The sequence below is a fragment of the Stomoxys calcitrans genome, chromosome 1 (assembly GCF_963082655.1).
Source record: "Stomoxys calcitrans chromosome 1, idStoCalc2.1, whole genome shotgun sequence".
NCBI classification, from domain to species: domain Eukaryota; kingdom Metazoa; phylum Arthropoda; class Insecta; order Diptera; family Muscidae; genus Stomoxys; species Stomoxys calcitrans.
This window is the reverse complement of record NC_081552.1, coordinates 84,314,921-84,325,997: the sequence shown is the minus strand read 5'-3', so window position 1 is coordinate 84,325,997 and position 11,077 is coordinate 84,314,921. Positions and strand designations below refer to the sequence as shown.

The window sequence follows — 11,077 nt, the reverse complement described above, 5'->3', positions numbered from 1 at the left end:
AACGATTCTGTATATTCTAAATCTTGTTTTTTTTTGTAATTGAATTTTGCCTTTTTGATTATTTGTTTTTTTTTACATTATTTACCATGTGAATATTCTTTTACTTACTCAATAAAATACTGAAATCTGTACAAGAATGATTACCAAAAACACTTGCCTTGGTGATTTCTAAAGGATGATGGAAGGCTAAAGCATCGGAATATGGGGTAAGTGACTGAGCAGCGGCAAAGATAGACAGGTGATGGATTACGGGGTACCCTTAATATTACAGGACGAGGGGTGCCATGGTTGGGGTGGGCAAAGTCCTGAGGCGCCATGAAGGATTTTAGGCGCCAGGCAATTCCACAGCCGTAATGTCCTCCAGTTCGTTCCAGTGGGTGTTTTGTTAATGTTCTATTGTCGTCCGTTTCGTACCACCGACAGCTGGTTGTTTATTTTGTTTTTTTTGTCACCTTGCCAGAGGGTTGGATTGGCAAAGAACCGCGCCCCAAAGACTGAGCCAAAAGCCGGTGCTCGAATGCCAGCGACCAGCGCCCGCCAGTCCGACTCCTCACTCCAACGGCAACGTGGACCCTTGGGTCCACGACAAAAAAAAAATGGCGCCCAACGTGGGGCCCGAGCAATCGGGTTGACCGTTTCAATTGTGTGGCTGTTAATATTTGTGTTTGTGGTTTTCTTCTATGTTTTGCGTAAGTCCCGACAGCAGTTTGATTATAAGACAAGCTAGTCGAGTGCGACGTCTAAGCTTGAAGAGGCACTGATACTTTGTATTAACGGAGTGTCGTCCAAAGCCTCCATGGGAAGTAAGTCTGGTGTCGAAGTGGCTGTGAGTCCAGATGAGCCATGCGACTTCCTCGGGAGACAATGGTAGACACTTTCCACCTTCTTCCACAATAGTTTTAAAGCCAATAGCCCAAATTATGACTTTCTGCCTGTCCGTCCGATTCCGAATAAATTTAAATCCTAGCTCCTGTGAGTCCTACATGGTAAAGACTTGCAAAGCTTTATGTAGTCGCCATGGAGCACAGTCCGAAGGCAGCAGTCACAATCCCAATTACCAATCAACAGCAATGGACAATATAGACACCTGAAAATTTCAAGAATGATTAATTTTTGGAGAAATTGATTGTTTTGAGTGTATAGCCATTACCTGTTATGTGTGGAATTGCCAATTTTTATCAACTGTTTATGAAGCCGCAGCTGTAAGTCACTAACCCCATCCGTGATAACATATTTTGGATACGAACCTAGAAGGATATAATAGAAGTTAGTTCTTTATTTTTTGAGTTTTTGGGGTATTATATTTTGAATTTGCATCATTGGATTTTTAGTTTTTAAATGGTAGTCACTAGAGCGAATAGTTATTCCATTGAACCTTCTGTTCCGAACAGCCTTCAAATGGAAACGACAACTACGTCAACAACTACAACTACACAGGCTACAGCCAGCACAACAACAACAAGCGTAGCCAACGCAATGATGGTCACTTCAGCCGTTTCAAGCCCAGCTGTGTCAGTAACACAGGTGTCAGACACATTGAATTCGACGCCAACTACGCCAGAGTTCAGCAGCCTGACAGCCCGAAATATAAACCTGGAGAGGCAAGAGGCGGTAAGGCAAAACCAAGAGGCCAGGCGTGAGACGCATGCAGACGAGCATTTGCAGCACGTTATTGATTCCGCGATTGGTGTAGGCCAAATGGAGATGATTCGTCTGCTCGACGAGAAATTAAGATTATTGGTGCCACAACTGGTACAGCAGAGCATGGCCAACTTAAACAGTGCAGCTAATCGGAATACGTTGCCAAGCCTAGTTCAAGCACGTGCAGAAGCGCAGGTTATCCAGCAAGCCCAGGATTTGCCTAGAGCCCAGCCCGGAGCTAGTGACCACCAGCAACCGCTTAACTACATGGGTTCGAATCAGCAACAGCCAGCGCCACATGCTTATGCACCTCCGTCCCAAGGATGGTCGCAACCCCAATATCAAATGGCATCAAGTAATGCTTACTTGCCGCATGAGCAACCGCTCGACCGATCGAGGCCACTAACGCAAACGATGGGGGTAGGATTACCTCCGTCGCAGCCGGCATATGGGTACCAGGCGCAGGCAGCACAGTCACCTGCAGCTACATACCGGAGTGCAGCGAGAAAGTTCGATGTCGAGAAATGGAGGCTAAAATTTGATGGCACTTCGAAGACGATTGGGGCTGAAGATTTCATGTTCAGACTGGAGCAGTTAAGGGCCGATTACCAATGCGATTGGGAAGAGATTCTGGTGAAGTTTCCCCAGTTCCTAGAGGGGCCAGCAGAGGACTGGTACTGGATGCAGCGCAGACTAGACCACATTCGAAGCTTCCCAGAACTCAAAGAAGCTTTCTTAGCCCAATTCAGAAAATTTGAGAGCGATTTCGATATCCAGCGTAAAATGATGGACCGTCGACAGGGTGCCCATGAGTCTTTCGAAGAGTTCTGCAACGCCATGCTGCGCTTGCGCCACCAGCAGAGAAAGCCCATGGATGAGCAAGTAATGGTGGAGATGATGAAAAGCAATCTAAAGCCACCTATGGCCGCCTTAGTGTTCCCCATACGTATGTATGGCCTGCAACATTTCCGCGAGGAATGCAGGAAAGCAGAGTTGCTGCTAAGTAACCAAAGGCAAGCGGCACAAGCGCACAGGCAACAATTCGCACCGCGGGTAAACGAGCTGGAATTTGAGGAACCACCCGAAGAGCTGGAAGTTGAAGCCATCAGTCGACAAGCAAACTACGTGTGCTGGAACTGTAAGCAAAAAGGGCATAGCTTTATGGACTGCCCCTCCACGACCCGAAATCTGTTCTGCTATGGGTGTGGCATGGAGAACGTAGTCAAGCCGAATTGTACCAGATGTAGGGGAAACCGATATGCGGGCACGATGAAGGGGGAGACGCGCCCGAACAACATGAACCCCCAAAAGGAACCCAAAAACTAGGCGAGGAACAGACAGGTTCTACCAAAATAACTATTTTAAGTAATAATAGCATTAAGGGTGGTGGTGAGAATATTGAATTGAATATTGGACTTAAGGAAATTAGGCCATGGCATATCAGAATGCAGGAATATAACGAAGCTCGAGAGAGGATATTTGCTGAAGAAGTTCAGCTTGAAAGGAAAAAGATTGTAGAAAAGGTGACACGTATAGATAAAGCTAGAGAACGTTATAGGCGAAGGAAAGCTCTCAGGCAAGAAATTGCTTCAGCCACTTTGTACGAGGGCGAAGATACAAGGCTCTATATGCGCGTAAAGATTGCAGGAGAGGAAGTAGAAGGTTTATTGGACAGCGGTGCCACCGTTACATGTCTAGGGAAAGGAGGCTTGGAGTTGGTGGAGAAAATAGGGCTGCCCATATTTCCATATAGATCTGTCATTATGACCGCCGATGAGACTCCGCACGCGATTGTGGGGCGCATAAGGGCAAAGATAAAAGTGAAAAAGTCTGAAGAGGAAGTTACATTCTTTTTAATACCAACTTTGGGTAAAGCGTTATACCTTGGTGTTGACTTCATGAAGAAGTTTAAACTAGTAGCCACCATTGAGAGCTTAAGCTTGGAGGAAGAAGAAGACAAGCCGAAAGACCCATCGCAACACTGCTTGAGGAGTGAAGAGAAGCTACGCCTAGACGAGGTCATCTCTATGTTTCCGTCATTTGAGGTGAGGGGCCTGGGGAAGACACTATTGGAGGAACACAGTATCGATACCGCAGAGGCTGAACCCGTCAAACAGAGGCATTATCCCGTATCTCCTGCCGTTCAGCAACTGATGTATTCGGAGCTGGATAGGATGATTGCCATGGGAGTCATTGAGCAGAGTCAAAGCCCGTGGAACAACCCGGTTACCTTGGTGCGCAAGGGCGCTAAAAACCGATTGTGCCTCGATGCGAGGAAGCTCAATGCCCTCACGGTAAAAGATGCCTACCCACTTCCGAATATTGAAGGCCTGTTGAGTAGGCTGGGAGACACGCATTTTATCTCGAGTGTGGATCTGAAAGATGCGTTCTGGCAGATCCCTCTCGAGATAAAAAGCCGGGAGAAGACGGCGTTCACCGTGCCGGGAAGACCCTTGTACCATTTCACAGTCATGCCTTTTGGGCTGTGTAATGCGGCCCAAAGGTTATGTCGATTAATGGACAAGGTCATCCCAGGGCATCTGCGGGAGCGAGTGTTCGTCTACTTGGACGACTTACTCATAGTGTCACCCGATTTCAGGACCCATTTGGAGCTGTTGGCGCAAGTGGCGAAAGCCTTGACGAATGCCGGACTTACAATCAACGTTGCCAAATCGAAATTTTGCTTTCGGGAGCTCAGATATTTGGGCTACATTGTCGGGGAAGGAAAATTGAAGCCAGACCCCGAGAAAGTGTCCGCCATACTGGAGTGTGACTACCCCAAAACTGTGAGGCAGGTCAGGAGATTCACTGGCATGACCGGATGGTATCGCCGATTCATCCCGGACTATGCGACAATAGCAGCACCGATATTCCAAACGCTCAAAAAGAGTAAGACTTTTGCGTTCGGTGAGGAAGCCAGGGTGGCCTTCCGGAAATTGAAGGACGCACTCACCCAAAGTCCCGTTTTACGACATCCTGATTTTGCCAAGCCGTTTTTCGTCCAGTGTGACGCATCGGATGTGGGAATTGGGGGAGTTCTCTTTCAGAAGGACGAAGATGGAGGCGAGCACCCGATTGCCTTCATGTCCCAGAAATTAACACCGGCGCAAAAGAATTACTCTGTGACCGAGCGTGAGTGTCTGGCTGTGGTGATGGCCATAAAGAAGTTCCGACCCTACATTGAGCTAATGCCATTTACTGTGATTACGGACCACTCTTCGTTGAAGTGGCTAATGTCCAACAGAGAGCTCGGTGGGAGATTGGCTAGATGGAGCTTGTTGCTCCAGGGTCACAACTTCGGCATAGAACACCGCAAAGGAAGCCAGAACGTGGTGCCAGACACTCTATCGCGATTGGATTTGGAGGAGCTATGCGAAGAATTTGCCAGCCTTGTGGATCTCGACGCAGACGAGTTCAAAGATGACGAGTATTTGGACAAAATAAAAACTATCTCCGACAACGGAGAATCATTGCCAGACCTGATGGTTAAGGACGGTCTCATCTACAAAAGGACAATCCCTGTGACTGTGGACATGCCATGCGAGGATTATGTTTGGAAGCTATGGGTTCCATCACGGTTGACGACAAACACCATAGCAAAGGCACATGAACCGACTACGGCGGCACATGGAGGTTTCCATAGAACTCTGAAAAGGTTACGAGAGCTGTACTACTGGCCAAACATGAGTGCACAGGTCCGTGATTTCATAAAGAGGTGTGAGATCTGTAAAGGGGCTAAGCCCAATTATCAAAATATGCAACAGCCTATGGGACCAGAGTACAAAATAGACAAACCTTTTCAGAAGATTTATGTAGACTTCCTAGGGCCGTACGTCCGGTCGAAGGCCGGTAATTCATACATCTTTATAGTCCTTGATCACGTCACTAAATTCGTGCTGTTGAAGCCCATGTCCAAGGCCACCTCGAGAAACGTAATTAAGTTTTTGACCGGTGAGGTGTTTCACAAATTTGGAGTTCCAGAAATTGTCATGTCGGACAATGGAAAACAGTTCGTGGGGAAAGATTTTTCCAACTTCTTAGACGTGCATGGAGTAATTCATTATAAGACTGGACTGTACTCGCCGCAGGCGAACGCATCCGAAAGGGTAAACCAGTCGATTTTGGCGGCTATTAGGTCTTATTTGGATGGCGACCAGAGGGAATGGGACCAAAACCTATCAGCTATAGAGTGTGCTTTGCGTTCATCTGTGCACTCGTCAATTGGAATGACGCCTTATTTCGCGCTTTTTGGCACGAATATGGTGACACATGGAAGTGTCTATCGCTTGGCTAAGCAATTGTCTTCAATGAGGGACCCAGAATTTAACGCTTTGCCCAAAGCTACTCATTTGGAGTTAGTCAGAGAAGAAATTCGAAAGAATCTCGAAAAAAGTTACAAAGAGCGGTCTACAAAATACAATACCCGCGCGCGAGAGGTAAAATTTTATCCAGGCCAGGAAGTATTTCATCGCAACCATCAACTTAGCGATTTTGGGAAAAACATAAATGCCAAGCTTTGCCAGAAGTATTTGAAGTGCAGGATTGTGCGGGCAATAGGCCGTAGTCTATACGAAATCGAAAACCTAAACGGCAAACCGATAGGGGTCTATCACGCAAGAGACTTGAAACAATAATGGCAACGACACATTTTCACACTCTAACGCTCACAAATGGTCAAGGGGTTCCTTCTGAGCCACATGTAAAAAAGAGTGAAATTCTTTGGCCAATAGAGGCAAATTTTCGGTTGACAGCTCATACAAGCATTAAATCACTCACCTGAAATTCCATTTCCGTAGCTGGGAGTTTCCAATATTAAGCCATGGTCTAATGTAGGTTTAGTTAGTTTTAGTTGTACCCTATGGGGAAATAGGTTAAGATATGATAGATATGAATTGAATTACATACTCACCTGTGATAGATAGCAGAGGAATTAAGTCCCAGGGATCTCTATAGCAGTAAGGAACAAGCTGTAGAACAGCCGTCGTCTTGTGGTAAACTGTAGCATAAGATGACCTAAATGAATTAGAAGAGAATTTAGATTTGAATTGTATTTTATGATTTATACTTAACTTAAGTGGTGATCGTTGCAGAGGTCCGAATGATTTTTGCCTCGTGCCCATATTGTACCTCAGGTTCATCTCGAATGGTGGGTGTGTGTGTGTGTTTAAGGCAGTAGTGGGCAAATATACAAGTGTGCGTATATTTCCAAGCCATGGGCTTACATCCTTGGGCGAGTGCACAAATTGTGCAATGGGGTGTATATTTGCAATTTTTGATTTAGGGTGGCGCTGTAAAAGGGTGTTAATACTTACCATGGACTTACCCGTATGGTCCAGGTGAGGTTGTTGGAGTGGACTCGTCGTCTTACGCTCTCGCGAGTGCTGAACCGCCAAGAGGGGTCCCGTGGTGTGATGTGCGCAGGATTACGCGCTGATTCGTGCTACTTCTCTCTGCCAACCTCTGGGGTGCCTCGACCGCCGGAGAGCTCGCTGTCAACCTCGCAATGGGTGACCCGTCTTTCTATCACTATGGCATCTTGGACATGGAACGCGAGTTGCGGCGGAAGGCGTTTTGTCCGGACGAGAGATTGTCATCTCTCGATGCCGGCCCCAGGAGATCACTCAACCACGGTAGAGCCTCTTGACGACCTCGGTGTATGTCGGGTCGACCCGTCTTTCTATCGCTATGGCATCTTGGACATGGGGCGAGGGATGCCGTGGTGAGTGATGAGAGGCGGCTAGGAGAAGTCATAGAGGATACACCAAGGTGCACCATCTATTTGATACTTACCAGTTCGTTTATCTTGGGCACATCACAGCGTTAGACCACAAATGGCATGGCTCATGCTCTCAAGCGAGGCAGCCGTTGCGAGTTCGCAGGTCCATGACGTGGGTTTCCTGGAAAGATAGACAAGAAGAAAAGATCAAATTAGTTATGAAAGTGGTTTGTTTTGTTTGAAGGATTTTTTTTTGGATAAATTTCTTTTTCACTTTAGTGTTTTTTTAAGATTTTCTGATATTTTAAAATTCCCTCCTATTGGCCCTGATTTTTTTGTTTTTCGAATAGAACACGCAATTTTATTTTAGTTTTTCATAAGTTTTTTTTGCTTGTTTTTTTTTGCCAGCTTAAGGAAAAGACAAAAACTTTTTTGTTCTGCATTTCTATTTAAAATTTTGTTTTCGGCTATATTAATATCGCTCCGTTTTCAGAGAAATTTATTTTTCTTTGTTCCGTTTTCCTTATTTTTATTATTATTTCTTTTCTTTTTTTCAAATTTTCACACAAAATTCTTAATTTTTTTTTGTTTTTTTCATTTTCTTGGCAGAATTTGGTTTTTTCACATTTTTCGTGCATTTTTGTAATTTTCCTCATTGAGTTATTTTCCATAATTTCCCTTCTTATTAATTTTCTTTTGGTAACTTTGCCGAACTAAGTTCACTTTTGAGTTTTTATATCAAGACCATTTTCTTTTGTGTAGAACCATGACACTTTAAATTCAATCACAATAACGTCACTTCACCTTTTTCGTTATGGCCACCGAAAATTTTTGAGGACATTTGGTTTGAAAGTCATTGAGTCACTTCTTAGTACCCCCACCACCATTCATGAATTGAGTGGCTTACACACAATGGCAGGGGTACCGTACGATCATGTGATTTCATTATAACACACGCACTCATATTCATGGAATCACGCACACTGTCACATAATGAACCGTTTCTTTTACCACGTTGGTTGGAGTTTTTTTAAATTGTGGTTAGGATTCTTTTTTATTTCACCATTCGAACCGCAATTATTTTCACTTTACCTTTTTTTTAAATTTTTTTTTTTTCGATTTGCAAGGCGTTTCATTTTGAATATTGTTTTTTCACCATTTCATTCATGAAATCAGATATACGCCGACGCCGGTGATTGTGTTTGCCGGTTTGTTTCTTTCAATCACACACACAGGGCTCAGAGCACATTTAATTATTTTTGCATTGTTTTTTTTTTATATTTTCACTACCACTGGCGACAAGGGGCATGTGGCATTGATGATTTCTTTTCATTTTATTTATTTTGTGGGCCAGTACGTTGTAAAAGGCGTAGTTTTTGTTTTTTTACTTTGCCATTCATTGGCACACACACACAAACACTTTGGCCCGCCGGTCACAATTTTCTTGTTATTTATTTCTATAATGTTGGGCACGCACTTCGGGACACTGAACAATCATTTTTTTTTTATTACTAGCTTTTGATTTAACACATTTTTTTTTACAATACTTACCTTTTTTTTTGCTTTGTTGGTGAAAATTATTTCCCGCGTCGTCCGTCTGCTGCAATTGCTTCCAATTAATTTGATGAAGGTATATCCGTAAGGTATAAAAATGGTTAACTCAAGGTATACTAGTTGAGGAAGACATACACATTATTAATGGGACCTACACACAGTGAGATAGGTTTGGCGTAAGGAGCATATACACTTTATGGCATGGAATACACTGAGAGAAATTGTTATTTTTCTCCCTCCCATCCTTTAACAGTGATGTTCAAAGGATGGTTTGGTTTGTAGTGTGCGGCCTAATGTGCGACCCTAGCGACATCTGTTAGCGGATAGAAGACCGCCAGCGCCATCTGATGGTTTTAATTCGCCTCTGTCAACGAAAGAGACAGCCAGCTGACACCAATTGACAATTATGGCTACCACCATATGTTTTGTTGGTGCCCGCTGGAAGTCAAATTTGATGATGGAGGCGAATCCAAGCCAAGCCGGCCGGTGACCCAAGGAAGCTTCTTTCTTTTTCGATTGGGACTTGGCAGCGTACGGAGGTGGAGTGATCAACAAGAAAAATACGTAAAAGAAAAGACCAGAAATAAATTTGGTAAATGTGTTTTATTTAAATTCATATGAATGTGAAAAAAACGGATTTAAGCAAAATAAAAAGGACAGTTTTAAAAAAAAAAAAAAAAGGAAATAGAAAATTTGAAATGCCTGAAAAGTGAAGAGACGATACATAAAGAGCCAATTGAAATGGTAACGTAAAAAAAAAGAGAAGAAAAACTTTGTCAAAAATCTGAAATGAAATGAACGTTAAATACCTGAAAAAAGGAATATATTAAAAACCTGAAAAGAAATAGAAATTAAAATTAAAATAAACAAGTGGACATTTCAAAACTAAAAGTCAAAAACATAAAAATCAAAATCCACGCCTCCTCCACCTCCACTGCCGCACAAAGAAGAAGGCTTCCATCACCAACCGCTGCATCAACAACCGCCACATCGGCTACCGACACCCTGGTCACCGCCACACTGGTCACCGCCACATCCGCAACGCACACCATCCACCAGCGAGGGATCCAGACGCTGTTGCATTCCCCAGCGTTCCTAAGGTACTCTTTTTAGTTTCTCCAGACTAGCAAACCAAACTGCTTTACTGACGTTCGACCCTTGGACTGCTTTATTTTTGTTTAAAAAATGGTTTTTTTGTATTAAAGTATACAATCGAAATAGATTAGGTAGGGGCAACATTAGTGCTTTTTTTTTACTCACCCGTTGTTTGGGTTACAGGCTATAACCAAACATGAGCTCATGGTTAGGTTAGGTAGCAACGCAGTTAAAGGACATTTTCGTCCTCCAATCAGCTGATGTTGGTCCTACGGTGCTAAAAAGGTAGCACAACAAAAAAAAAGACCCTAAAAGAAACATAGAATACTTTTTTAGACAAGAAAAACAGACTGCGACAAATACACTTAAAACTTGACAATACTCACCGAAAACCAGACGGACGGACCGACGAGAACTTGAAGAGACCTTATTGGCCGCAGAGGCCCGCATCAAGGCCGCAGTACCGTTTTGGCGATTCTTGGTCATCCATCTAGAGCTGACGAGGCGACCGACCCATTCTTCTGAAAATAGAGAAAAATTTCAAGATTGTTAATATTGTCTTTGTGAATGGCAATGTGTAGAAGCAGTGTTAACGTTTGCCTTCAAAATCTAATATATTTCATGTTTGCTTGAAAACGATTCTGTATATTCTAAATCTTGTTTTTTTTTGTAATTGAATTTTGCCTTTTTGATTATTTGTTTTTTTTTTACATTATTTACCATGTGAATATTCTTTTACTTACTCAATAAAATACTGAAATCTGTACAAGAATGATTACCAAAAACACTTGCCTTGGTGATTTCTAAAGGATGATGGAAGGCTAAAGCATCGGAATATGGGGTAAGTGACTGAGCAGCGGCAAAGATAGACAGGTGATGGATTACGGGGTACCCTTAATATTACAGGACGAGGGGTGCCATGGTTGGGGTGGGCAAAGTCCTGAGGCGCCATGAAGGATTTTAGGCGCCAGGCAATTCCACAGCCGTAATGTCCTCCAGTTCGTTCCAGTGGGTGTTTTGTTAATGTTCTATTGTCGTCCGTTTCGTACCACCGACAGCTGGTTGTTTATT

The 11,077-nt window shown here is 43.7% G+C and overlaps 1 long non-coding RNA gene across 1 annotated transcript; it reads right to left on the bottom strand.

Annotated features, from left to right (window-relative positions):
- Positions 1-9,049: 9,049 nt before the first annotated feature.
- LOC131994645 (uncharacterized) lies at positions 9,050-10,640 on the bottom strand. The gene is made up of 3 exons (XR_009396864.1): positions 10,393-10,640; positions 10,172-10,314; positions 9,050-10,077 (listed from the first exon to the last, which is right to left on the bottom strand). It is a non-coding gene; the product is annotated as an uncharacterized LOC131994645 (long non-coding RNA).
- Positions 10,641-11,077: the final 437 nt, after the last annotated feature.